The sequence below is a fragment of the Rhinoraja longicauda genome, chromosome 13 (genome assembly GCF_053455715.1).
Source record: "Rhinoraja longicauda isolate Sanriku21f chromosome 13, sRhiLon1.1, whole genome shotgun sequence".
Classification (NCBI taxonomy): Eukaryota; Metazoa; Chordata; class Chondrichthyes; order Rajiformes; family Arhynchobatidae; genus Rhinoraja; species Rhinoraja longicauda.
Genome location: NC_135965.1, coordinates 20042539 through 20068854, shown reverse-complemented (window position 1 = coordinate 20068854; position 26316 = coordinate 20042539). Strand labels below are relative to the sequence as shown.

At 47.8% G+C, this 26316-nt stretch overlaps 1 protein-coding gene across 3 annotated transcripts in view; it reads right to left on the bottom strand.

Moving 5' to 3' along the window:
• LOC144599516 (muscleblind-like protein 1) overlaps positions 1-26316 on the bottom strand; it is a 390080-nt gene that overhangs the window by 213785 nt on the left and 149979 nt on the right. For all 3 annotated transcript variants that reach the window (XM_078410502.1, XM_078410490.1, XM_078410491.1), the window contains exon 4: positions 2675-2802. The gene's annotated coding sequence lies outside the window, so the exon portion shown is untranslated. The remainder of the gene's footprint in view (positions 1-2674; positions 2803-26316) is intronic.

Genomic DNA, 26316 nt, shown 5'->3' with positions numbered 1-26316 from the left:
AGGTTGACTGACTATCGATCAACCGTTAACATTAGTTTGATGTAGAAACAAGGAATTGCAGATACAGGTTTACACAAAAGGACACAAAGTGCTGGAGTAACTCAATGGGTCAGGCCGTATCCCTAGAGAACATTGATAGGAGCCGTTTCGGGTCGGGATCCTTCTGCAGACTGGTTGCCAGCGGTGGGGGGGGGGGGGGGGGGCGGGGGGGCGTGGAAAAAAGCTGGAAGAGAGGAGGAATGTCACATCCATCCATGTTCTCCAGAGATGCTGCCTGACCCACTGTCACACCAGTACTTTGCGTACTTTCACACTAGGTCTACGTTGTCCCACTTTCCATTCCCGACACATTAAGTCAATTTGCAGTCCAATGTGGGAAGGAATCCACATGGTCACAGGGAGAGCATGTAAACTCCACACAGACAGCAGCCGAGCTCAGGCTTAAAAACAGTTCTCTGGTGCTTTGAGGCAGCAGCTCTACCAGCTGCACCACTGTGCTGCCACAGTTATTTGCACCATCTCTCAACCCATCTTCTGTCTCTTTGACCCCTCATTTTTCCTTGCACGATCTTCCCCTCTGTTAATCAATGGACCCAGCTACTGGCACAACAAAGCAGCAGTTAGTACTGCTGTCTCATAACTCCGATGCTCCCGGTTCAATCCTGACTACGGCTGCTGTCTCTTTGGAGTTTGTATATCCTCCCCGTAACCGTGTGGGTTTTCTCCGGATGCTCCGGTTTCCTCCCACATCCCAAAGACATGCGGGTTTGTAGGTTAATTGGCTTTGGTAAAAATTGTAAATTGTCCCCAGTGTGTAGGATAGTGCTAGTGTACAGCGTGATCGCTGGTTGGTATGGACTCGTTGGGCCGAAGGGCCTGTTTCTGCACTGTATCGCGAAACCAAATCTAAACTAAACTGACCTTTTAATGATATCTATCTGTGCCTACAAAAGTTTCCCCTGGGTGCTCCGGTTTTCTCCCACCTCCCAAAGCTGTTCCGCTCAGCTAATTAGCTGCCGTAAATGATTCATTCGTCTAGATGATTGGCAAACAGAATTAAATGGAAGTTAGTGGGTTTCGAATGTAGAACAGTACAGCACATAAACCACTGAATCTTCAGAAACACCCATCTGGGTCTCATTGTCTCAGTGGCTGAAAGAGCTTGTAGAAATACTCCCTGGTCTAAAACACTAATGTATAATCAACAACACCCCTCCCAACCCACCTTGAGTACCCAAAATTCTAATCCTGTGGTGGTCACTGGGCAATGAAGTTCATAAGCTCATAAGTTAAAGAAGCAGAATTAAGCCATTCGGCCCATCAAGTCTACTCAGCCATTGACTGATCTATTTTCCCTCTCAGCCCATTCTCCTGATTTCTCCCCATAACCCCTGACCCCCTTACTAATCAATAATCTGTCAATCTCCATTTTAAAAATATCCATTGACGGCTTTTACAGGCCCCTGTGGCAATGAATTCCGCAGATTCACGACCCTGTGACTAAAGAAATGACTCATCATCTCCTTTCTAAAGGTACATCCTTTTATTCTGAGGCTGTGGCCTCTGGTCCTAAACTCTCCCACTAGATCCTCTGCACATTCACTCTATCCAGGGAGTGAGAGGATGGTAGATCGAACTTGCTTTCTACTCATTTCAGTGAGTGTGTAGCAATAAAAACATCACAACCAAAGGTGAGAGGGGCAAAGTTTATAGGAGATGCGCGGGGCAAGTTTTTTACACAGAATAGTGGGGGCCTGGAACGCACTGCCAGGGGTGGTGGTGGAGGCAAATATGATAGTGCCGTGTAAGAGGCCTTTAGATAGGTAAATGAAAATGCAGGGAACAGACGAATATGGATTATGCCCAGGCAGATGAGATCAGGCATTATGTTCGGCACAGACACTGTGGGCTTGTGCCATACTGTTTTACATTGCGACTGGGCTGGATTTTTATTTTAATGAGGAGGGCCTTTATTTAAGGGGATTTTACCATTTGACCCTGTCTCACCTGAAACAAGCCTCAGGAATCCAACATTAGCGAACGGTTTGAGGCAGAGTTGATGCAATCAGTTATTTTAGATTGTGATACACCCTCCCCCTTCTTGTTACAAGATGGCCAGTTCCTCTTTCAACGTCACCGCACCATCTTTTAAGGGGAAATAACACAACAAGGGGACTTTCTCCTTTTTTTAGTTTAAACTGAACCCTGGTGAGGTCCAGGGAACACCAATATCTCGCACATTGACTCCCGCAGTGGCTGAGAAAGATTGTGGAGGCACTCCCGGTCTAAATAAAACAGCACCCAAAAATCAACAACGCTTTCTCCCAAACCCATCTTTGCTACCCGAAATTCTAATCTTTTTGCGGTCATTGGGAAATGAAGGTAAGATGGTGGAACAAACTTGCTTCCTTCTCATTCCGGAGAGTGTCAGCCATCACAAAGCATCAGGACCAAAGGCACAAATGATCTCCATGTTTGACTGACCGTTGCCATTACAAAGGCAGTCATTCAACTATTAAAGTTGACTTTAAAAAGTGACACACGCCATTATCAGTGCGCCAGCAGTCAAGGCACTCTCTCCCCCGATTGTATCATGCTGTAATCGTTCAGGCAAAAGTAACAAAGAGTGAAACAAAAGTAAAAACAAAGTTGGCTTCAGACATTGAGCACTAACCTTCTGCTTCCTCGTTTCTCAACCTCCTCCTTCAGAACAACGAGGGGCCCTGGAGGATTTCAACCCAGAGACTGCTGCTATCTTCTCTGGTTTAATGGCTTCTGTGCAAGTGTAGGGATGTGAGCGATCTGATTGGGAGGGGAAGCAGAAGATGTCTCGAGTCAAAGTCTTCGTCAAGTAGTGTTGGGTCGACAAATACCAAATCAACCATTCAGAACGACCTTCCCCCCGCCCCCCCCCACCACCCTCCCTTACCGGTTACCACGACAACCGAACAATTTTCGACATGTTTTTTTAACACCCTGCCCTTAGCTCCATGGGGTGTTGTAAAAGGTTCATCGGTGGCTATTATGCACGGTAACTTCCGGAAAACTTACGAGCCCAAGGGATTGACATGCGGACAATCTAAATTCCCCACTTTTCTTTTTTTTAAACATCGACTTCAACATGCCCGGCCAAGTCGACCAATCAGGAATCAAATTAAATGTGACATTTTTTCTAATCTGCTCGCTGCATCTGCGTTTGCAAGAGAAGAACAAAACTGATACTTCTTCCTGGAATATGGGCCGTGGTTTCTCACCACAGCCTCTAAAGCTGTTTCCTTCTTCATGACATGGTGTGTCACTGAGTGATAAGGCTCTGCAGAAAAAAAAAGCAGGTCACGGCCCTTATCACTTCACCCCATCACTTCAAGCACAAAGAGCTGCCAGTGTGTGCAGGGCAATTAACGCAGATAAGAGTATTGATTTCTATCACACATGTCGCACATTCACTCTTGTGTACATACATGCTTGCACACATACACACACACTAACACACACGCACCACACACACATACACTGACATACAGTCACACACAAATGCGCACACTTACACATACACACATACACTCACACGCACACACACAAACGCATACCTGTAAAAGTAGTGTGTGGGATGGAACTGCAGATGCTGGTTTACACTGAAGATAGACACAAAATGCTGGAGTAACTCAGCAGGTCAGGCCGCATCTCTAGAGCAAAGGAATGGGTGACATTTCGGGCCAAGATCCTTCTTCAGACTGAGAGACAGGGGAGTGGGAAACCAAAGGTATGAAAATGTTTGGTGCCGGCTCTGATTTGTTCTGAACCTTTTCATACCTCAAGTTTCCCTCTCCCCTGAATCTCAGTCTGAAGAAGGGTTTCGACCCGAAACATCAACTATTCATTTTCCCCATAAAAGCACAGTTGCGGAATAAGTCTGGGGGTCAGGTAGCATCTGTAGTGAACATGGATAGGCAATGTCTTGGGTCGAGACCCACCTTCAGACTTGCTACCATACTTGTACATACTTGTTCAGTTTAGTTTAGAGATACAGCATGGAAACAGTCCCTTCAGCTCATTGAGTTCACGCCGACCATCGATCAGCCATTCACACTAGTTCTATGTTATCTCATATTCGCATCCACTGCCTACATACCAGGGGCAATTTACAGAGGGCCAATTAATCTATAAACCTGCACGTCTTTGGGATGTGGGAGGAGACTGGAGCACCTCGAGTAAACCCAGTGGTCACAGGGAGAACATACCAACTCCACACAGACGGCACCCAAGGTCAGGATTGAAGCTAGGGTCTCTGGCACTGTGAGGCAGCAGCTCTACCAGCTGCGCCACTCTTATTTGTGGACATGCACTCATACACATGTGCATGCAGCCACTTGCACCTGTATGCTCATGCATGTTCACACATGCATTTCCTCATTGATACTTGCACATGCGCACATAGACATGCAACACACATGCAGCCAAATGCAACACACACACACACAGACATACACAGACATACACACACATATGCATACACACACACCAGTTTAGTTAAGTTTAGTTTAGTTTAGAGATTCAGTGTGGAAACAGGCCCTTCAGCACACTGTGTCCGTGCTGACCAATGATCACCCATGCACTATAGGGACAATTTACAAAGCCAATTAACCTACAAACCTGCACATCTTTGGTATGTGAGAGGAAACCAGAGCACCTGGAGAAAACCCACGTGCTCACAGGGAGAACGTGCAAACTCCATACCGAGATCTTCGGTTTCCTCCGACACTCCAAAGACGTACAGGTATGTAGGTTAATTGGCTGGGTAAATGTAAAAATTGTCCCTAGTGGGTGTAGGATAGTGTTAATGTGTAAGGATCGCTGGGCGGTGCGGACTTGGTGGGCCGAAAAGGCCTGTTTCCGCGCTGTATATATATGATATGATATGATATGACAGCGCCCATGGTCAGGATTGAACCCGGGTCTCTGGCTTTGTGAGGCAGCAACTCTATCGCTGCGCTACCATGCCACCCTCAACAGCCTGGAATTTAAATTCACTTCATGAAACAATCTAGAAAGGAAAAATTAAAAGCTCATATCAAGTCAAGTCTACTTTATTTGTCACATACACATACAAGATGTGCAGTGAAATGAAAGTGGCAATGCCTGCGGATTGTGCTAAAACTACAAAACAGAATAGAATTTTTTTTTAAAAAGACACAACACAAAAAAATTAATTAATACAGTAAATTAGTCCCTGGTGATATAAGAGTTAACAGTCCTGATGGCATGTGGGAAGAAACTCCATCTCATCCTCTCTGTTTTCACAGCGTGACAGCGGAGGTGTTTGCCTGACCGTAGCAGCTGGAACAGTCTGTTGCTGATGGTCATATCACTGATGGTCACCATGAATCTAGTGGATTGCTGCAGTATTCACCTGATCCTTACTGGTCTGACCTTAATGAGACCCCATGACAACCAATGTGCGGAACATTTAACTGTCCTTAGACATGGTCTAATAACCTACTCATTTGAAGCATGACACCACATTAAAACACATGAAGTTAGAAATTCATCCTTGCAACATTGTAAAAACAAGAACTGCAAAGTGGAAACATACCAGCAACAAGGTTTACACAATGAGTCAACTGCCAACATCTTATGCTTGTTTGTGCAAGGATTTCTTCTTTACTGTGCAGTTTTGTTTTCTAGTATAATTGATGCCCAAAGTTCACAATTAACCATATTGAAGAAGGGTCTCGACCCGAAACGTCACCCATTCCTTCTCTCCTGAGATGCTGCCTGACCCGCTGTTACTCCAGCATTTTGTGTCCACTGTATATTGATCTGAAGAATGGCCCGACCCAAAATGTCACCGATCCATGTTCTCCAGAGATACTGCCTGACCCGCTGAGTTACTCCAGCACTTTGTGTCTTTTTATTGATCTGAATAATGAGGGACATTGTTTCCTCACGAGGAATCCAGTCTTTACTAATACTGGAGGCTCAAGTGGAATCTTGTGTAAAGGGTCATTTCCACCAATAACAGGCTGTTGCTTGGCCTACGTGTTCAGTGATATACAGCGTGGAAACAGGCCCTTCGGCCCAACTTGCCCACACCGATCAACATGCCCCATCTACACTAGTCCCACCTGCCCGAGTTTGGCCCACATCCCTCTAATTCTGTTCTATCTATGTACCTGTCTAAATGACTTTTAAATGTTACTAGACCAAGTGGACCCGTTAGGCCCAAACCTCTCCTCCCCCTCCCCTCTCCCCTTCTCCCCCTCTCCCCCCTCCCTCCTTCCCCCCCTGCCCTCCCCCTTCCACTCCCCCCACTCCATTGCCCTCAACCCCCCTTATCCTCTCTCCTCCCCCTCCCTCCCTCCCTCCCTCCCTCCCTCCCTCCCTCCCTCCCTCCCTCCCTCCCTCCCTCCCTCCCTCCCTCCCTCCCTCCCTCCCTCCCCCCTCCCTAGGAGATAGATTTAAATTTTAAAATGTGAATAACTTAAAAAATATAACACCAATCTCAATGAAACTTCTTCCATTAGCACCAAATGGACGACCGTGGGTAAGGTGGGCCCAAAATTGTTGCGCTATCGTGTACCATTTTGGCTGTAGTTCAGGAACAAACAAACAAGTGCGAGTATATGGATAGTATCTGCCTCAACTACCTCCTCTGGCAGCTCGTTCCATAAACCCACCGCCCTCTGTGTGTAAAGGTTGCCCCTCAGGTTCCAATTAAATCTTTCCTCTCTCATCGTAAATCCATATCCTCTGGTTCCTGATTTCCCATCTCTGCATTCACCCATTCAATTCCCCTCATGATTTTATATTCCCCTCATGATTTTATATTCCCCTCACGATTTTTCATGCGTTAGTATTGAACTTGGGTCTTTGGCGTGGTAATGCAGCAGTTCTACCAATGCGCCACAGTGCCTCTACTCTATATTATTCCACTCTCTCATCCACTCTCTACACGCGAGGGACAATTTACAAAGGGCCAATTAACCTACAAACCTGCACGTCTTTGGGATGTGGGAAGAAATCAGAGCAACTGGAGGTAAATCACAGCAGCCACAGGGAGAATGTTCAAACTCCACACAGACACATTGGCTTTCATCAGTCAGAGTATTGAGTATAGACGTTGAGAGGTCATATTGCAATTATACAAGGTGTTGGTGAGGTCGCATTTGGAGTATTGTGTTCAGTTCTGGGCACCGTGTTATAGGAAAGATGTTGTCAAATTGGAAAGAGTGCAGAAAAGATTTACAAGGATGTGGCCAGGATTCGAGGGTCTGAGCTATAGGGAGAGGTTGAGCAGGCTGGGATTCTATTCCCTGGAGCACAGGTGGGTGAGGGGTGATCTTACAAAGGTGTATAAAATTGTGAGAGAGACAGATTGGGTAGCCGCACAGTCTCTTGCCAAGAGTTGGGGAATCGAGAACCTGAGGGCATAAGTTTAAGGGAAGGGGGAAACATTTAACAGGAATCTGAGGGGTAACTTTTTCACACAAAGGGTGGCGAGTGCATGGAACGAGCTGCCGGAGGTAGTTGAGGCAGGTACAATGAAACACTTAAGAAACATTTAGACAGGTACATGGATAGGGCAGGTTTAGAGGGATATAAGCCAAACGCAGGCAGATGGGATTAGTGTAGATGGGATACGTTGGTCGGTAGGGCCTGTTTCCACGCTGTATGACTCTCTGTCTATGACAGCACCAATATCGATGACTATGACAATAGACAATAGACAATAGGTGCAGGAGTGGGCCATTCGGCCCTTCGAGCCAGCACCGCCATTCAATGTGATCATGGCTGATCATTCTCAATCAGTACCCCATTCCTGCCTTCTCCCCATACCCCCTGATCAGATGAACAGATCCCATTGCTTTAAGAGCAGTTGGGGAAGTGCAATAATGTTGGCAATGCCAGTGATGGCGCAGCAGTGAACAAATTAAAGGAACCGTGTTGGCGATTGGTAACGTTTACTTCCATTCACCATCTTCTGGCACATGAAGCCGGTTTCATGCGGAGGCAGCTGGCCAACAACATTCACAATGTGGGAAGCAACGTTTGTCGAACAGAAGAATCAGGCGATGACCAAGGAAGACTTTAACCACCTTCCCTTGATCTTTACGACATCACCATCATTGTCAGTACCTCCTCAATGTCACCATTGATCCAAAGCAAATTAGTTCTGCCCTATAAATACTGTGGCTGCAGAAGCTGGCCAGACGTTGGGTATCCTGTTGCCGCTGATCCACTCCCTAATTTCCTTCGCTGTACACGCTACTTATGATGTACAAGAAACCTGTGTTTTAGGAATGCTCTCTCTTTGCTTTGTTTGTTTAGCTTAGTTTAGAGATGCAGCGCGGAACCAGACCCTTCGACCCACTGTGTCCGTGCTGACCTGCGATTCCGGAAACTTACTTAACACTACCCTACACACTAGGGATAATTTACCTTTTTTTTACTGAAGCCAATTAACCTACAAACCTCTAGGTCTTTGGAGTGTGGGAGGAAACTGGAGCACACGATGAAATCCTACACAGGTCACAGAGAAAACATACAAATTCCGCACAGACAACACCTGTAATCAGGGTCGATCCTGGGTCACTGGCACTGTAAGGTAGCAACTCTACCACTGCAACTCAGTGCAAGACGTTGTCTTGATGTGTTCAGCTCCGATAGTCCTCCCCCCCCCCCACCCAGGGAAGTGGGGCTTTGGGAACGTGGAAAGACCGGAGAAAGTGTGATTGTTCTCCTTAGAACAGAGGAGGCGGTGTGAGGATCTGATGGAGGCATTTTAAAATCATGACAGGTGTAGACAGACAAGATCAAGGGAAAAAAAGTCACAAAGTGCTGGAGTTACTCAGCAGGTCAGGTAGCATTTATGGAGGGCATGCATAGGTGATGTTTCTTCATTCACAAGTGATAGGTGGATACAGGTTGGGGGGATGATTGACAGATGGGTGGAGAAGGTGACAAAGGCTAGAGATAAAAAGGAGGCAAAAGGGTGTCAGATAAGGAAAGAAGAGGTTGAAATTTGGAGGGATATAACTGGAGGGGAACAGGGATGGGGAGGGCGGGAAAGGGGGTCAAGAAAAATAATATAAGGGACCCTTGGATGAGAGATAAGTGTACAAAGGCCCATTGACCCTCCATTTCCTTCCCACTTCCAAACAGAACTTCACTTCAGGCTTCAGTGATACGGTATGGAAACAGGCCCTTTGGCCCACCGAGCCCGCACCAAACAGCGATCACCCCGAAGACTAGCACTATCCTACATGCTAGGGACAATTTACCTACAAATCTGCATGTCTTTGGAGTGTGGGAGGAAACCGAAGCTCACGGAGAAACCCGGTCACAGGGAGAAGGTACAAACTCCATAGACAGCACCCGGAGTCGGGATCCACCTCGGGTCTTTAGCGCCATGAGGCAACAATCCCTCGCTGTCTGTCCCACTGCACTGCTGAAAGCGTACATTGGAGATTAATCTTTCACACAACAGGTGGAAAAGGTCATTTTAAAATAGAAACATTGGTCTCAAAAATGTAATCAGACCCAATTTATAACTGCTCTTGTACATGTTGTACTTTAGCCTGTTATTCTAAGGTTTGCTCCGTTGCCACCTGATTGAAACTGAACCTGTTACAAGAAAGGACCGATTTGAAAGTAAATTTTTGCCGAGTTCACACTTCATTTCATTTTTTAGAGTTCAGATACAGCATGGAAATAGGCCCTTCAGCCCAGTGAATCCGCACTGACCATCGATCCCTTCACACTAGTTCTATGTTATCCCACATTCTCAACCACTCCCTACATATTGGGGGCAATTTATGGAAGCCAATTAACCTACAGACCCAATTGTGTTTGGGATGTGGGAGGAAATTAGAAACCCACGCGGTCACAGGGAGAACATGCAAACTCCACACAGACAGCACCCAAGGTGAATTGGATTGAAGCCAGGTCTCTGGTGCTGTGAGGCCGAGGAACCTACAATCCCACACATCTATGGCCTGTGGGAGGAAGCCGGAGCAACCCAGAGGAAACCCACACGGTTCCAGGGAGAATGTGCAAACTTTGTACAGACAGCACCTGAGGTCTGGATTGAACCCGGATCATTGGTGCTGTGAGGTAGCAGCTCTACCAGCTGTGCCACTGTGCCACCCCTTGTTTAGAGTTTAAATGTTGGATCTCAGGAAGCTGAAGATACACAAACCATGGTGACACAAAGAAACCATCCACCAAACACTTAAACTGTGCACTGGAATTTATTTCTGGATGTTCATGTTTCAGAAGGGCAGCACAGTGGTGGGCGTGGAGCAAGATCTGCTGCCTTACAATTCTATTAACTCAGGTTCAAGAGTCAAGGATCAAGAGCGTTTTATTGTCATATATCCTGAAATGGAACAATGAAATTCTTACTTGCAGCAGCACAACTGATGTGTAAACATAGTACTCTGTAAAACCCATAATAAACAAGAAGAAAGTTCCGTATATGTGCGCATATACATAGCTTGGAGCCTATTTGCAGGTTGGACTGTTTAATTGCTTGATGGCTGTAGGGAAGAGGTTGTTCTTGAACCTGGACGTTACAGTTTTCAGGTTCCTACACCTTCTTCCTATTGGCAGAAGTGAAATGAGAGTGTGGGTCTCTGATGAAGCTGGCTGCCTTTATGAGGCAGTGGCCCCTGTAGATCCTTGTGATGGATCTATCCTGGCCATGGGTGCTGTCCGCGAGGAGTTTGCACGTTCTCCTTGTGACCACATGGATCCCCTCTCACATTCCAAAGTCATACCAAGTAGTCTGGAGCTGCGGAAGTTGGAATCTTGAGCAAAACGCAAAATGGTGGAGGAGCTGAATGGGTCCAGCAGCTTCTGTGGAGGGAACTGATCTGAAGAAGAGTCCAATCCCAAAATGTGGCCACCACAGACGCTGCCCGACCCGTTAAGTCCCAATGGCACTTTGTGTTTTACTCATATAGTTTAGCATGTTGATTTGTCACTATAAATTGTCCCTCAAATGTAAGTGATAGGTAGAACTTATCGATGGGAATGTGGGGAGAATAAAAAGGGATATATGCATGATTGGGGTGTATAAGTAATTGGAAGGCCTATTTCTGTGTAACATGACTTTCAGGGGCTTTAAAGTTAAACAAAATATAAGTTGGGTCATATTTTTATTTCAGAAAAGTTTATTACAAGTGCAAAGGACAACTAAAATACTATTCGAAGGAAATGTCAATCCAAACGAAAAGTATACTTATAAGCAAAATATTATTTCATTTAGTTTCGGTTAGAGAAACAGCGCAGAAACAGGCCCTTCAGCCCATCGAGTGCATGCAGACCAGTGATCCCTAAACACTAGCACTATTCTGCACACACTACGGACAATTTACATTTTTACCAAGCCAATTAACCTACAAACCTGTCAGTCTTTGGAGTGTGGGAGGAAACCGGAGCACCCGGAGAAAACCCATATGGTCACAGGGAGAACGTACAAACTCCGTATAGACAGTATCCGTAGTCAGGATGGAACCTGGGTCTCTGAGCTGTAAGGCAGCAACTCTACCGCGCTGCCCCGTATTCATTTATCTAAGAAACCCTCGAGACAATGCAACGAGTTGGGCCACATTAGGTCTGGGTGAAAAGAGGGTGAAAAGGAAATTGCATCTGGATGAAATATGGATAAATGCTGTGTGCATGAAACGCACAGCTTGGGGTGGTGGTAGAAGTAGTCATTCAAGAAGCATTTAGACAGGCAGATGCACAGACAGTGTGGAGGGATATGGAGGGAGATGGAACTAGTTTAAAATGGCATTGTAGTCAGCACAGGCATGGTCATAGAGTCATAGTCATACAGCATGGAAACAGACCCTTCAGCCCAACTTGCCCATGCAGACCAAGATGCCCTATCTGCACTAGTCCCATCCGCCTGCATTTGGCCCATAGCCTTATAAACCTTTCCTATCCATGTACCTGTCCAAATGTATTTTAAATGTTGTGATAGTACCTGCCTTAACTACCTCCTCCACCAGCTTGTTCCAGGTACCCACCATGCTCTGTGTGAAAAAGTTGCCCCTCGGTTTCCTATTAAATCTTTCCCCCTCACCTTAAACTTATGACCCCTGGTTCTTGTTTCTCCTACTTTGGGTAAAAGACTGTGCATTCATCCTGTCTATTCCACCCATAATGCACCTTACATGATGCAATATACATATATCATGATACATTATACATTCCCCTCATTAAACACCTCAATAAGATCACCCCTGAGCCTCTTGCACTCCAATGAATAAAGCCCGAGCCTGCTCAACCTCTCTTTATAGCGCAGGCCCTGGCAACGTCCTTGAAATATTCTCTGCGCCCTTTCCAGCTTGACAACGTCTATCCTATAACAGGATGACCAAAACTGAACACAATACTCCAATTGTGACCTCACCAACATCTTGTCGATGGTGGGCCGAATAGCCTGTGCTGCTCCGTTCTGTGTTCTATGTTCGATGATCACGCCTACAGTGCCACAACATCGTAGAGTGCAAAAACTGACCTTTCGGCCGACCGTGTCTATGCTGACCATTTTGTACATCTGCAGTAATCCCATTTGCCTGCATTAAGCCCAGAATCTACCATGCAAAGCTGAGGCAGACTCCTGTTTGACCTTGCCTGCCCCTTTAAAGAACACGAGGAGGAAGTGGTTTAAATAAACCCATTATGAGGTCGATTACAGGGCATTTGTTGAAGGAAATTTTCTTCCATCTCCTGCTATTTAAACATAAAGTTCGAAGTGTGTTAGCAGGAAGTAAGACACGTGTATATATGTGTGTGCCTAAATAATACATGGGTAGAATTGTCTATTAGCCTATCCAATGAGTTCATTTGGTTAACAAAGATTCACTCAATTCAATTTACTGAGCACCCTCGAAGCAAACAAATTAATCTGCAGGGAATTATAAGCTATTGTGAAAAGGAGCTCAATGAGGCAGCTTTGGAAGCATTGATTATATGTCCTTAGTTGTTTAAATCAGACATATTTTGTTCAAAAAATTCCACCTGCAACTAAAGAAAAGTAGAGGATTAAATTTTTTATATTTCCTCATGACGTAGAGGAGATCATTCGGTCCATCTGGCTGGCTCACAGTGCAATCAGATTGCCCAGTAGTTTCCACTAAGGATCCATGTTCTCCAGAGATGCTGTCTGATCGGTTAGTTAGTTAGTTATTTTGGTAGTTAGTTAGTTAGTTTATTAGTTTAATTTATTGTAACGTGTACCGAGGCACAGTGAAAAGCTTTGTATTGACCCACCGTGCCACCCAGTGCATGGATACTCTGCTCCTAGTGCATGGATGAGTGGAATATCAAATGTGGGAAAGGTAGATAACAGGGAAGACTGTAGAAACAAGGAACTTAAGATGATGGTTTACAACAACAAAAAAAGACACAATATGCTAAAATAACTCAGCAGGTCAGGCAGCATCTCTGGAGAACATGGATGCTTAGTGGAAGCTACTGGGAGAATTTGATTGTTCTGTGCGCCAGCATTGAACTATCTTTAATCAGACTTTACTAGTCGTTATCTTGCACTAAAGATTATTCCCTTTATCCTTTATCTGTACACTGTGGACGACTTGATTGTAATCATGTATAGTCATTCCACTGACTGGATAGCGCGCAACAAAAATGCTTTTCACTGTACCTCGGTACACGTGACACTAATAAGCTAAACTAAAACTAAACTAAACTAAACCAACCTTAAACTAAACGAAACTAAACTAATCCATCATATGTATCGAGAAATCTATCAATCTATGTTCTGAATTGACTCCATGATTGGGCCTCCACAGCCTTCCATAATAAATTCCAAAGAAGCTTCCACTCTCCATGTGAAGCAATGCCTCCTCATCTCAACCCTCAATGTCTTCCCACTTGCTCCTTGGAGTTCAGGAGAATGAGGGGAGATCTTAAAGAGGTGTATAAAATCCCGAGGGGAACAGACAGGATGAATGCACACAGTCTTTTACCCAGAGGAATCAAGAACCAGAAGATATAGGTTTAAGGTGACAGCGAAAACACATAATAGGAACCTCAGGGGCAACTTTCTCACACAAAAGGCAGTGGGTATATGGAATAAGGCTGCCAGAGGAGGTAGTTGAGGCAGGTTCTATAACACCATTAAAAGGCATTTGGACCGGTACATGGATTGGATAGCTTTAGAGGGATATGGACCAAACGCGGGCAGGTGGGACTGGTGTAGATGGAGCAACTGGGTCAGCATAGGCAAGGTGGGCTGAAGGGCCTGTTTCGATGCTGGTTCTAGTCTCCTCCACCAGGGGAAACATCCTCTTTTGCATCTGGCCTGATGAGTCCAGTGGGAATTTTGTATGGTTTCATGAGAAAGAACACAAAAATTAGAAAAGTGCAGCACAGGAACAGGCTGATCTTTGCCAAAAAATGATCTCAAGTGAACTAATCTCTGCCACCATGTGATGACGATGAGACTTCATTGCCGCGTATACTTGGTACAGTGTCATTCTTTGTTTTACATATAACACATAAAGTACGCAAATAGTTGCCATGTAGAGGTCACCAACAAAGTTACAAAAGTATTCAGTACAGTCCTGATGGTCCCTCTTCGTTCTTGTCCCCCCCACCCCCCTCACCCGCCTCCTGCCGGGTCTCTCTGTGTTTTCGGTGGCGCCCCCATGCTGGGCCCTGCTTTGTTCTCTCCAGGTTCCTACATTCCCTTGTCCATCCGTGTGCTTATCAAAAGGCCTCCTAAATGCAGCGATGGTATCTGCAATGTCACTATTGTATCTGCAAACTCACTATTGCATCTGCAGCTCCACGATCGTGTGGAAGGGAAGTGGAGAGAATCCAGGGAACCACAGGCCAGTGAGATTTACATCAGTGGTGGGGAAGCTGCTGGAGAGATTTCTTCAGCATAGGATTTACTCCCATTTGGAAGAGAGTGGGTTAAATGTGGACAGTCGATATGGCTTTGTATGCAGCAGGTCATTTCTTACTAACTTGATCAGGTTTTCTGAGGAGTCGATCAATGAGGGGAGAGTAGTGAGTGTTGTCTCCATGGATTTCAGTAAGGCATTTGATAAAATCCACCCGAGCCTTGTTGTTCCAGAGCATTAAGATGCAAGAGATTCACAGTGACTTGGTCATGTACATCGATCAGCCAAAACATTATGACCTGATGAGCCAAAACATTATGACCTGATGAGCCAAAACATTATGACCGCCTGCCCAATATGCTGTTGGTCCTCCGTGTGCAACCCCATACGCAACAGGGTCCAATGCAATGTATATTGTGACACATTCCTCCCGTGACCACCATTAAAATTTTCTGTGACTTGTGCCACAGCGGACCTTCTGTTGGTTCGGACCAGACCGGATAGCCTTCGTTGCCCTCACGCATCGATGAGCCTTGGGTGCCCAACACCCTGGGTTTGTGGTTTGTCCCTCCTCGGCCCACTGTCGGTAGGTACTCACCATTGCTGACCGGGAGCACCCCACATGCCTTGCCGTTTCAGAGATGCTCCGACCCAGTCGTCTGGCCATAACAATTTGGCCCTTGTCAAAGTCGCTCAGGTCTTTTCTCCTGCCCATTTCTCCTGCATCCAACACATCAACTTCAAGAACTGACTGTTCACTTGTTGCCTAATATATCCCACCCCTTGACAGGTGCCATTGTAACAAGATAATCAATGTTATTCACTTTACCTGTCAGTGGTCATAATGTTTTGGCTGATCGGTGTAGATTCAGAACTAGTTTGCTGATAGAATGCAGAGGGTTGCGGTAGAAGGGCATTATTCTAGCTGGAGGACTGTGACTAGTGGATCGGTGCTAGGACTTCTGTTGTTGGTGATAGATAGAAATGACTTGGACATAAATGTAGATGGGTTGGTTAGTTAGTTTGATGATGACAACAAGATTACTGGAGAGACACAAAATGCCCGAGTAACTCAGCGGAACAGGCAGTCTGAAGAAGGGTCTCGACCCAAAACGTCGCCCATTAGTTCTCTCCAGAGTTGCTGCCTATCTCGCTGAGTTACTCCAGCATTTTGTGTCTATCTTCGATTTAAACCAGCATCTGCAGTTCCTTCATGTACAAGATTGGTGCAGTCGCAGACTGTGAGAAAGTCTATCAAAATATACAGCAAGGTAGAGATAAACTTCAGAAAAGGGCAAAGAAATGGCAAACCGAGTTTAATCCGAGCATGATTAAATGTGAGGTGATACACTTTTTTTAAAAATCAAAAATATTTATTCAAATATTAAAATAATATATGTAATACAATAAAATCAAAACAGAACCCAACAGCATAATACAAGACTGTAGCGACCATGGAGAATGGTCTAGGTCGTCGAACCCTCGGATTGGCCAGCGAGGTCACGTGGGAACGCGACCATGGGGATTGGTCCAGGGAAGGACATCGCTGATTGGTCAGCGATGTCATGGGTGCGTTTGGCGCCCGATTTAGTTAGTTCGTCTGAGTCTTCAAGGAAGACAGTAAGTTTATATTGGTTGTCCTGCGACTTGTTGTTTTGATTCTGTATTCGTGTATTGCGGTTGCAATAAACTTCATCTACAACTACAAGTCTCGGACTCGCCATATTGGTGACCCCGAACGTGATCTGGACGATCACCGACTGAGAAAAACCCGACGCCTCGTTGACGATGACTGAGCAGGGCACACCGGAGTCAAGCGCGGCGGACGTTCATCTTCCGTTATTTTGGACGTACGCACCGCAAGCTTGGTTTATCCACGCCGAGGCCCAATTCCATATAAAGAAGGTGTCGGATGATTCCACGAAGTACTTCTACCTCGTCAGCGCGCTATCGCCGGACACAACCAAGCGCGTGATGCGGTTCATAATAAATTCACCTGCGGAAGACAAGTATGAAACCATGAAGAAGGTATTACTGCGGACCTTCGGGTTAAAAAAGCATGGTGGTGCGGCAAAACTTCTGCACCTACCGGAGCTTGGAGACAAACTGCCTTCCGTCCTCATGGCCGAAATGATGGTGCTAGCCGGTGAGCATACGGATTGCCCGATGTTTGAGCAGGCATTCCGCGAAAAACTCCCCGAGGATGTCCGATTGCTGCTTACGGATTGTTCTTTTAAGGACCCCGAAGCATATGCAGCGAAAGCGGACGCGCTCATAGCGGGAAAAAACAAGGCAGGGGATTCCATCAACAAAGTCTCGACATCGGTGACCACGCCACAGCGACGGCAAGATGGCGCCACGTCTCCCGCCAATTCTCTGAAAGCCCGCCAAAAAGATCCGCACAAGCGCGGCTGGTGCTATTATCACCTACGATGGGGTAACGAATCCCGCAACTGCCGTTTGCCTTGTACCTTCGCGGGAAATGCCTCGGCCGATCGTACATAGGGGCAGTTACGATTGGCCAGAACCGGCGCCTCTATGTCCATGATCGATTCACGGACACAGAATTTTTGGTAGACACGGGAGCCATCGTCAGCATAGTGCCGCCGACCGACCACGAAACCAGATCGGGTAAGACAGGTCCCACCCTCATCGCGGTGAACGGCAGCCCAATTCGCACTTTCGGTACACGGAAAATGTCCCTGGGTTTAGGCCTCCGCACGTACGAATGGCCATTCATCATAGCCGACGTCAAACAAGCGATCCTGGGCGCAGATTTTCTCTGGGCTTTTTCACTGGTTCCTGATGTCCGCGGTAACGACCTCCGACCTTCCGCCGAAGACGAGCACGTCGCTCCGACAATCGCCTCCTCGCTCAGCCCTACTGTCCAGGCCGTCGTCGCGGCCCCCGACTCGTATGCTGCGATTCTGGCCGAGTTCCCAGAGCTGCTCGTTCAACGTTTCGACGCACCTTCGGCTAAACACGGTGTGGTCCATCACATCCGCACCGAAGGCCCTCCCGTTTTCGCTCGGGCCAGGAGACTGCCGCCAGACAAACTGGTGGTGGCAAAGGAGGAGTTCAGGAAGATGGAGGAAATGGGAATTGTCCGTCAGTCTGACAGCCCGTGGGCCTCGCCGTTACACATGGTCTCCAAGGCATCTGGGGGGTGGAGGCCATGTGGCGATTATCGGCGTCTCAATGCTGTCACCACGGCTGATCGCTACCCCATACCGCACCTACAGGACTTTTCATCTGGGCTGGAAGGTGCGGTAGTGTTTTCCAAAATCGATTTGGTGCGAGGATATCATCAGATTCCGGTGCGACCGGAGGACATACAAAAAACTGCAACTATAACTCCGTTCGGGTTGTTTGAATGGTTGCGTATGCCTTTCGGTTTAAAGAACGCGGCACAGGCTTTCCAGCGACTGATGGACCGCGTGGGCCGGGGTTTACCCTTTTTGTTTATCTATCTAGACGACATCCTGGTAGCCAGCCCCTCCGTGCTGGAACACCAGGCCCATTTGAGGACCGTGTTCCAGCGGCTCCAAGACCACGGGCTCATTATCCAACCCTCCAAATGTCAATTCGGCCTGCCTGCCCTTGATTTTCTAGGGCACAGAATTACTCCTGCCGGTGCCGCCCCTTTACCCGAGAAGGTGGAAGCTATCCGGGCTTTTCCCAGGCCCACCACTGTAAAAGGGCTGCAGGAGTTCGTCGGTATGGTTAATTTCTACCATAGATTCGTTCCGGCAGCGGCGCGAGTCCTGCGCCCGCTTTTCCAATGCCTTGCAGGGAACCCGGTAGAGTTGTTGTGGTCCCCGGCCGCAGAGTCGGCTTTTACGGCAGCTAAGGCAGCCCTGGCAGACGCCACCATGTTGGTCCATCCGAGCCCCTCCGCCCCCACGGCCCTGACGGTTGACGCCTCTGACGTGGCGGTGGGTGGGGTTCTGGAGCAGCAGGTTGGTGGCCATTGGCAGCCTTTAGCCTTTTTCAGCCGGCAACTAAATTCGGCCGAGCTGAAATATAGTGCATTTGACCGAGAGCTTCTAGCTCTCTATTTAGCTGTCCGTCATTTTAGGTATTTCCTCGAGGGCCGCCCATTTGTGGCATTTACGGACCACAAGCCATTAACATTTGCGTTTTTGAAATTGTCTGACCCATGGTCGGCCCGCCAGCAGCGGCACCTGACTGCTATCTCCGAATTTACAACAGATGTCCGTCATATCGCGGGTAAGCTTAATGCCGTTGCTGACGCCCTGTCTAGACCTGCTTTTCCCCCTATTTCGGCGGTGGACTGCGAGGTGGATCCCCAGGAGCTCGCGGAGGCGCAGCTTCTGGCGGATACCGTTTCGGCTTACCGGTCCACCACTTCGGGATTAAAGTTGGCCCAGGTGGCTTGTGGGTCGGAGGGCACGAAAGTCTGGTGCGATATTTCTCTTCCTCGTCCCAGGCCGGTAGTGCCGCCTTCCCTTCAGCGCCGAGTTTTCGATGCCATTCATGGGTTGGCGCACCCGTCCATCCGCTCCACCTCTGCCTTGGTAGCAGCGAGGTTTGTCTGGCATGGCCTGAGAAAACAGGTAGCGGGGTGGGCACGTTCCTGCGTGCCCTGTCAGACCGCTAAAGTCCAGCGCCACGTCCAGCCCCCCGTACAGGATTTCGAGGTCCCGGCCTTTCGTTTTTTTCACATCCACGTGGATTTGGTCGGACCTTTGCCTTCCTCCCGGGGCTACACCCACCTCCTCACGGTGGTGGATCGGTTCACCCGGTGGCCAGAGGCTTTCCCATTGTTTGATATCTCGTCAGCGTCTTGTGCTAGGACTTTGGCCCTCCATTGGGTAGCTCGTTTTGGGGTCCCGGCAGTTATTACCACTGACAGAGGGCCACAGTTCACTTCGTCCCTCTGGGCCGCGCTGGCGGAACTGTACGGGTCCAAGTTACAACCCACAACTGCATATCACCCCCAGGCAAATGGACTCGTAGAAAGGTTCCACCGCCAACTTAAGGCGTCCCTCAGTGCAAGGCTTGAAGGCCCGGACTGGGTGGACCAACTCCCTTGGGTTCTTTTGGGCATCCGGACTGCTCCTAAGCCAGATCTCGGTGCGTCGTCTGCAGAGCTAGTATATGGCTCGACACTTCGAGTACCCGGAGACCTGTTTTCGGACCCTTCAGCCCTGCTCCCTTCGGTCCCATCAGCGTTAGCATCTCTCCGGGAACGGGTGGGCTCCCTGGCTCCAGTGCCGACTTCACGCCATGGGTGTTCCATGGTGCATGAACCGGCTGCCCTGAAAGACTGTGAGTTTGTTTTTCTGCGTAAGGATGCCCATCGCGCCCCGTTGCAGAGGGTCTATCAAGGGCCGTTCCGGGTGTTACGTAAGGGAACGGCTACTTTCACCTTAGACATGGGCGGCAAGAGCGAACTCGTCTCGGTGTCCCGGCTCAAACCTGCCCATTTGGACCCGGATCAACCAGTTTTGGTCGGTCAAACCCCTCGGAGAGGCCGACCTCCGTTAGTTCCGCCCAGTCCAGAAACCTCCGTTCTGACAGTTCCTTCACGACCTCCCGTTTCGGCAGTTCCTCCAGAGCCCCCCGTGCCGGTAGTTCCTCCAGAACCTCTCGTTCCGGATGTTCCACCAAGTCCGGAACCTCCGGCTCCTGTGGTTCAGGCTGTCCCTCTCCGTACTCGTTGTGGTCGCGAAATCAGGCTCCCAGCTAGGTTCCGCACCTCGGGTTCTGGGGGGGGTCATGTAGCGACCATGGAGAATGGTCTAGGTCGTCGAACCCTCGGATTGGCCAGCGAGGTCACGTGGGAACGCGACCATGGGGATTGGTCCAGGGAAGGACATCGCTGATTGGTCAGCGATGTCATGGGTGCGTTTGGCGCCCGATTTAGTTAGTTCGTCTGAGTCTTCAAGGAAGACAGTAAGTTTATATTGGTTGTCCTGCGACTTGTTGTTTTGATTCTGTATTCGTGTATTGCGGTTGCAATAAACTTCATCTACAACTACAAGTCTCGGACTCGCCATAAGACAAACAATAAACTATTATACAACTATCTTACAATCCTTGTCCAGGATGATTTCAACCCCCAGCGGTCCCGGAAATCCCCCAGGGTGCCCGTAACACCTTAGTCCCTCTCTAACACCACCTGGGCACGGATGTAACCCCAGAAAAGGGGCAGGCAGCTGGCTCGGGCAGAGCCTAGCGCCGTGAGTCGCGGATGGCCAGCTTGGCCAGGCCCAGGAGCAACCCAACCAGGACATCTTTGGCCCTACCCTCTCCCCTACACACAGGGTGTCCAAAGATGAGGATGGTGGGTGAGAAATGCAGCCAGAAGGCAAGGAGCAGCCCCTTTAGATATTGGAACAGGGGCTGCAACCTCATACACTCAATGAGGATGTGGTGCACAGACTCTTCCAGCCTGCAAAAGTGGCAGGCAGCTGGCGAGTCTGTGAACCGCGCGAGGAACAGGTTGCAGGGGACTCCTCGGTGCAGTACCCTCCACCCCAGGTCCCCGATGCGAGGTGATACACTTTGGGAGGTGAAATGTAAAGGGAATTTATACGGTCTATGGCAGGACCTTTACCAGCATTGATGTACAGGGAGAACTGAAGGTCTAACTCCATAGATCCCTGAACATACCATAACAAGTATATAGAATGGTAAAGAAGGTGTGTGGTAGGCTTGCTTTATTGGTTGGGGCATTGAGTTTAAGAGTCAGGAAGTTCCGATGCAGCTTTATAAGAATTTGGCTGGGCAGCATTTGGAGTATTGAGCACAATTCCAGTTGCCCCATTATGGAAAGGTGTGGAGATGGTGCAGAAGAGATTTACCAGAAGGTTGCCTGGATCTGATGGTATTAGCTATAAGGAGAGGTTGGATAAACTTAGATTGGGTTTTTTCTGGAGTGTTGAAGCAAAAGGGAGATCTAATACAAGTATATAAAACTATGAGAGGCGTTGATAGGGTAGATAGTCAGAACCTTATTCCAGAGTGGAAATGTCGAAGGCTAGAGGGCAGTGCTTTAAGGTGAGAGGGACAAAATTTAACAGAGTTGTGTGGGCCAAGTTTAGTACACAGAGGGTGGTGGGTGCCTGGAATGTGCTGCAGGGGATGCTGGTTGATAGTGGCGTTTGAGAGGCTTTTAGACAGGCACATGGATATGGGTGGATTAGAGGGATATGGATCACGTACGGGCAGAAGTGATTAATTTATCTTGGCATCGTGTTCAGCACGGACATTGTGGGCTGAAGGGCCTGTTCCTGTGCTGTAACTTTCCATGTGCGATGATTGCCAGTGGCAAGTGGAGATGAGTTGATGGGGAGTTTTAACTTCCAAAGCATGAGGACTCTGCAAGATTCAGCCAGGCAACACATGAACGGAACAGCACACTGCTTTGCAATTCAAAAATGTCTGTTGCGGATCCGATTGTCATAAACTGATGTGACTGCAGTGTGAGCAGTTTGCAGTGTCACATGGATCCTCGCTTTGTGCCTCATGACACCACGATCAAGCCAATTCTTGGCCGATGTAGTTAACCTTGTGCACTGGGCCAAAATTGGACTGGCATTGAAGGAGATAAAGCTATAGGTTTACATGGAGTTACCTCAGTAAGTGCCTGTGTTTGGCACAGTGGTGCAACAGTAGACTTGCTGCCATACAACACCAGAGATCCGGGTTCGATCCTGACTACAGATGCTGGCTGTACGGAGTTTGTATTTTCTCCCCATGACCTGCATGGGGTTTCGTTGGGTACTCCGGTTTCCTCCCATGCTCCAAACACATACAGGTTTGTTAATGCAGCTAATTGGCTTCAGTAAAATTGTAAATTGTCTCTAGTGTGTGTAGGATAGTGTTAGTATGCAGGGATCACTGGGCAGCGCGGACTCGGTGGCTTGAAGGGCTTGTTTCCGTGCTGTATCTTTAAACTAAACTAAACTATTCAGTATCAAAGGGACTAAAGCTAGCCTGACTGAAATGTGAAAATCTGTATGGAATTTACACGTTCTTCATGTGACCACGTGATTTCTTTCCTCGTGCTTCGGTTTCCTCCCACATCCCAAAGATGTGCATAGAAACAAAGAACCTCAGATGCTGGTTCACGTGTACAGTGAAAAGCTTTTTGTTGCATGCTTTTGAGTCAGCGGATATGCTATACATGATTACAATCAAGCCGTCCGCTGTGTACAGATACAGGATAAAGGGAATAACGTTTAGTGCGGGTTCAATTCCAGTAACATCTGATTAAATGTTGAAACAAGGAACTGCAGATGCTGGTTTATACCAAAGATAGGTGCAAAGTGCTGGAGTAACTCAGTGGGTTAGGCAACATCTTTGGAGAAAAAGGATGGGTGACGCTTCGGGTCAGGAGCCCTCCTCAGACTTAAGACGTGCGGGTATGTAAATAAATTGGCCCTCTGTAAATTGCCCCGAGTGTGTCAGGAATGGATACAAAATAGGATAACATAGAACTAGTGCAAACGGGTGATCAAATGGCCACGTGGACACGGTGAGCCTGTTTCCATGCTGTATCTCTAAATTAAATGGCTGCAAGGTAAATTGTTTTGTTTTAATTTTAGATATCCCACATGGAAGATGACTCTATGACATCCTTTTATCGCCTTTTCACCTTTAGCCTGTGTCACATACTCCACTGCCTATCAGACGACCCCTCACCATATCCACCTATCATTTGCCAGGCTGTGGGAACTCCACATAAACAGCACCTGAGGTCAGCATTGAAAAGGGGCCCTAGCATTGTGTCCCCATTTCTATGTTGTCCGACTCTATGTTGGGGCGGCACAGTGGCACAGATGGTAGAGCGGATGCCTCACAGCGCCAGAGACCCGGGTTCAGTCCTGACCTCGGATGCTGTATGCGTGTGGAGTTTGCACGTTCTCCCTGTGACTGTGTGGGTTTCTTCCAGGTGCTCCGGTTTCCTCCCACATCTCAAAGACGTGCAGGTTTGTAAGTTAATTGGCATCTGTTAATTGATCCTAGTTTGTCGGGAGTGAATGTGATAACGTAAAACTAGTGTGAGCAGGGTGATCGATGGTCGGTGTGGACTTGGTGGGTTAAAGAGCCTGTTTCCATGCTGCATCTCTAAACAAAACCAATTCCCATTCTCCTTTCCCAGACACTGAGCATTTTCTAGTTTATGTATGGAGACACAAGGGACTGCAGATGCTGGAATCTCGCGCAAAAAAAAATTGTTGGAAGAACTCAGCGGGTCAGGCAACATCTGTGGAGAGGAGTGGACAGATTATTTCTGGTCTGACCTACCGAAACAATGCCTAGATGCTGCCTGACCTGCTGAGTTCCTCCAGCACTTTCTGTTTCATTCTATTTGCTCGGAGTTCAACTTGGAAATGATTAGTAAAGGTATTAAAAAAACTCTGTAAATTGCCCCCATATGTAGGGAGTGGAATATGAAGTGGGGTAACATAGAACTATTGTGAATGGGTGAGCAACGGTTGGCATAGACTTGGTGGGCCGAAGGGCCTGTTTCCATGTTGTATCTCTAAACTAAAGGTGACATTTCAGGTCGAGACCCTTCTTCAGATGGTCCTGAGAAGGCTCAGGACCATATAAAAAATATAATAATATTATGAGGCATAAATATTATTATTTTCACGTGCAGAAGCAATGTTGATGTATTTTGCAGCAAAACTCAACCCAGTTAGGAGCTGATGATGTTACCAGCTTATTGATCTGAACAACTGATTGTGGTGGGAAATACTTTGCACAAACAGTTATAAAATTTGGTACACATGCAAGATTCTACAAACTGCACTGCGCTCAAACTATCAGGCTATTTAGTACTTGCCAGTAAGCACAACTTGATGTGTTTGAATCAAGAGTGAGAGATGGATAAGTGTGCTTACTCACTCCCAGTTAATGTATCACCTTCCTTTTGAATCACTCAGTTGAAAGCATTCAATATTTACAAAAAAAGAGAGACTATTTATTCATAGAAAACAAAGTGCTGGAGTAACTCAGCGGGTCAGGCAGCACCTCTGTAAATTGCCCCTAGTGTTTAGGGAGTGGATGCGAAAGTGGGATAACATGGCACTAAACTAGACTTACTTGTACAGAACCGAAGACCATAATGAACAGCACTGTGGTATTGGGGGATCAAACTTAATTGCATAAACGTAGGATGCCCAACTTGCCAATGCTGGCAATGCGCAGTACTGATGGGACTGGTATGTTGCAGAGACAGTGCAAAGCAGTGTGCAACACGTAAATAGCACAGTGAATATGATGTAGACCAATAGCTTGAATGACCCTTCATGTGCTTCTGGCGTATTGATTGCAGGAAGTTTGAAGTAACTGGGAGAATTTGTTGTCCTTCAGCTGATGCCTTGGGATTATTAATATCCATCGGTGGCTTCAACTGAAATAAGCCGTGGCTAAATATCTCTTCTATGGAGAGTGGAATCGTTGTGCTCAATGTCATAGTGCTTGATGGATTCTGGCTGGATGAGGCCAGGGCCTGCGACAGGGCCAGCTTGCTGGCTGCGGACCGAGGAATCGATCACCGGGGACGGTGGGCCCGGCCGGTAGACCCGGCTCGCCCACTGCTTCTACGAACTCAGCGCCGAGCCACTGGCATCGACAGGACCCGCACCGGCGACAGCGAGGAGGGCTGCCGCAAGAAACCACTGAGAGCACAGAGGGTCTGTCGAGAGCTACCCAGTAGGGAGGGGCTGCCGTGAACGAAGGGGGACCCGAGGATGGGGGCGGGGAGGGGGCGGGGAGGGGGCGGGGGGGGAGCACCTGCTGCCATGTGCGGCGGCTGGCAAAAGATGGGACTGTTCGGTGAGCTTTTGTAACTTTCACCAGGAACGGCGCCAGGAACGTGGCGACTTGTGTACGGCCTAGCTGAGGCCTGCCGTGTGATTTTGCCGGGTAGTGTGCAAAACAAAGCATTTCACTGCACCTAGGTACATGTGACAATAGAGTAGCATTGAAACGGATCACAGAAGAAGGCCATTGAATTATCTGTGTCAGAGCCGTGCCATTGAATGCACCATCCATTCATTAACCATGCACACCCATCATCAATTTCTGCCTTTGAGCCGGCATTCATTGTGCATTCACCACCGCTAGAGGATTGTTGGGCCATTTTAAAAGGCAGTCAAGAATCAACCACATTGTCGTAGGTTTGGAGTCACAAACGGGCCAAGCATATTCATGAGGGCAGATTTCCCTCCGACAGGACCTGCCCCAAACCCCTCTCCCCTCCCCCATTGCAGTCAGTCCCAATGAATCTATGAAGGAAACCCACATGGTCACGGCAAACTTCACAATGAAATTTGCTGTTCTTGTACAGCCGTTCTTCATATGCCCAATCCAAAACATCGCCTGTCCATTCCCTCCACAGATGCCGCCTGACCCGCTGAGTTACTCCAGCGCTTTGTGTTCTGCTCGAGAC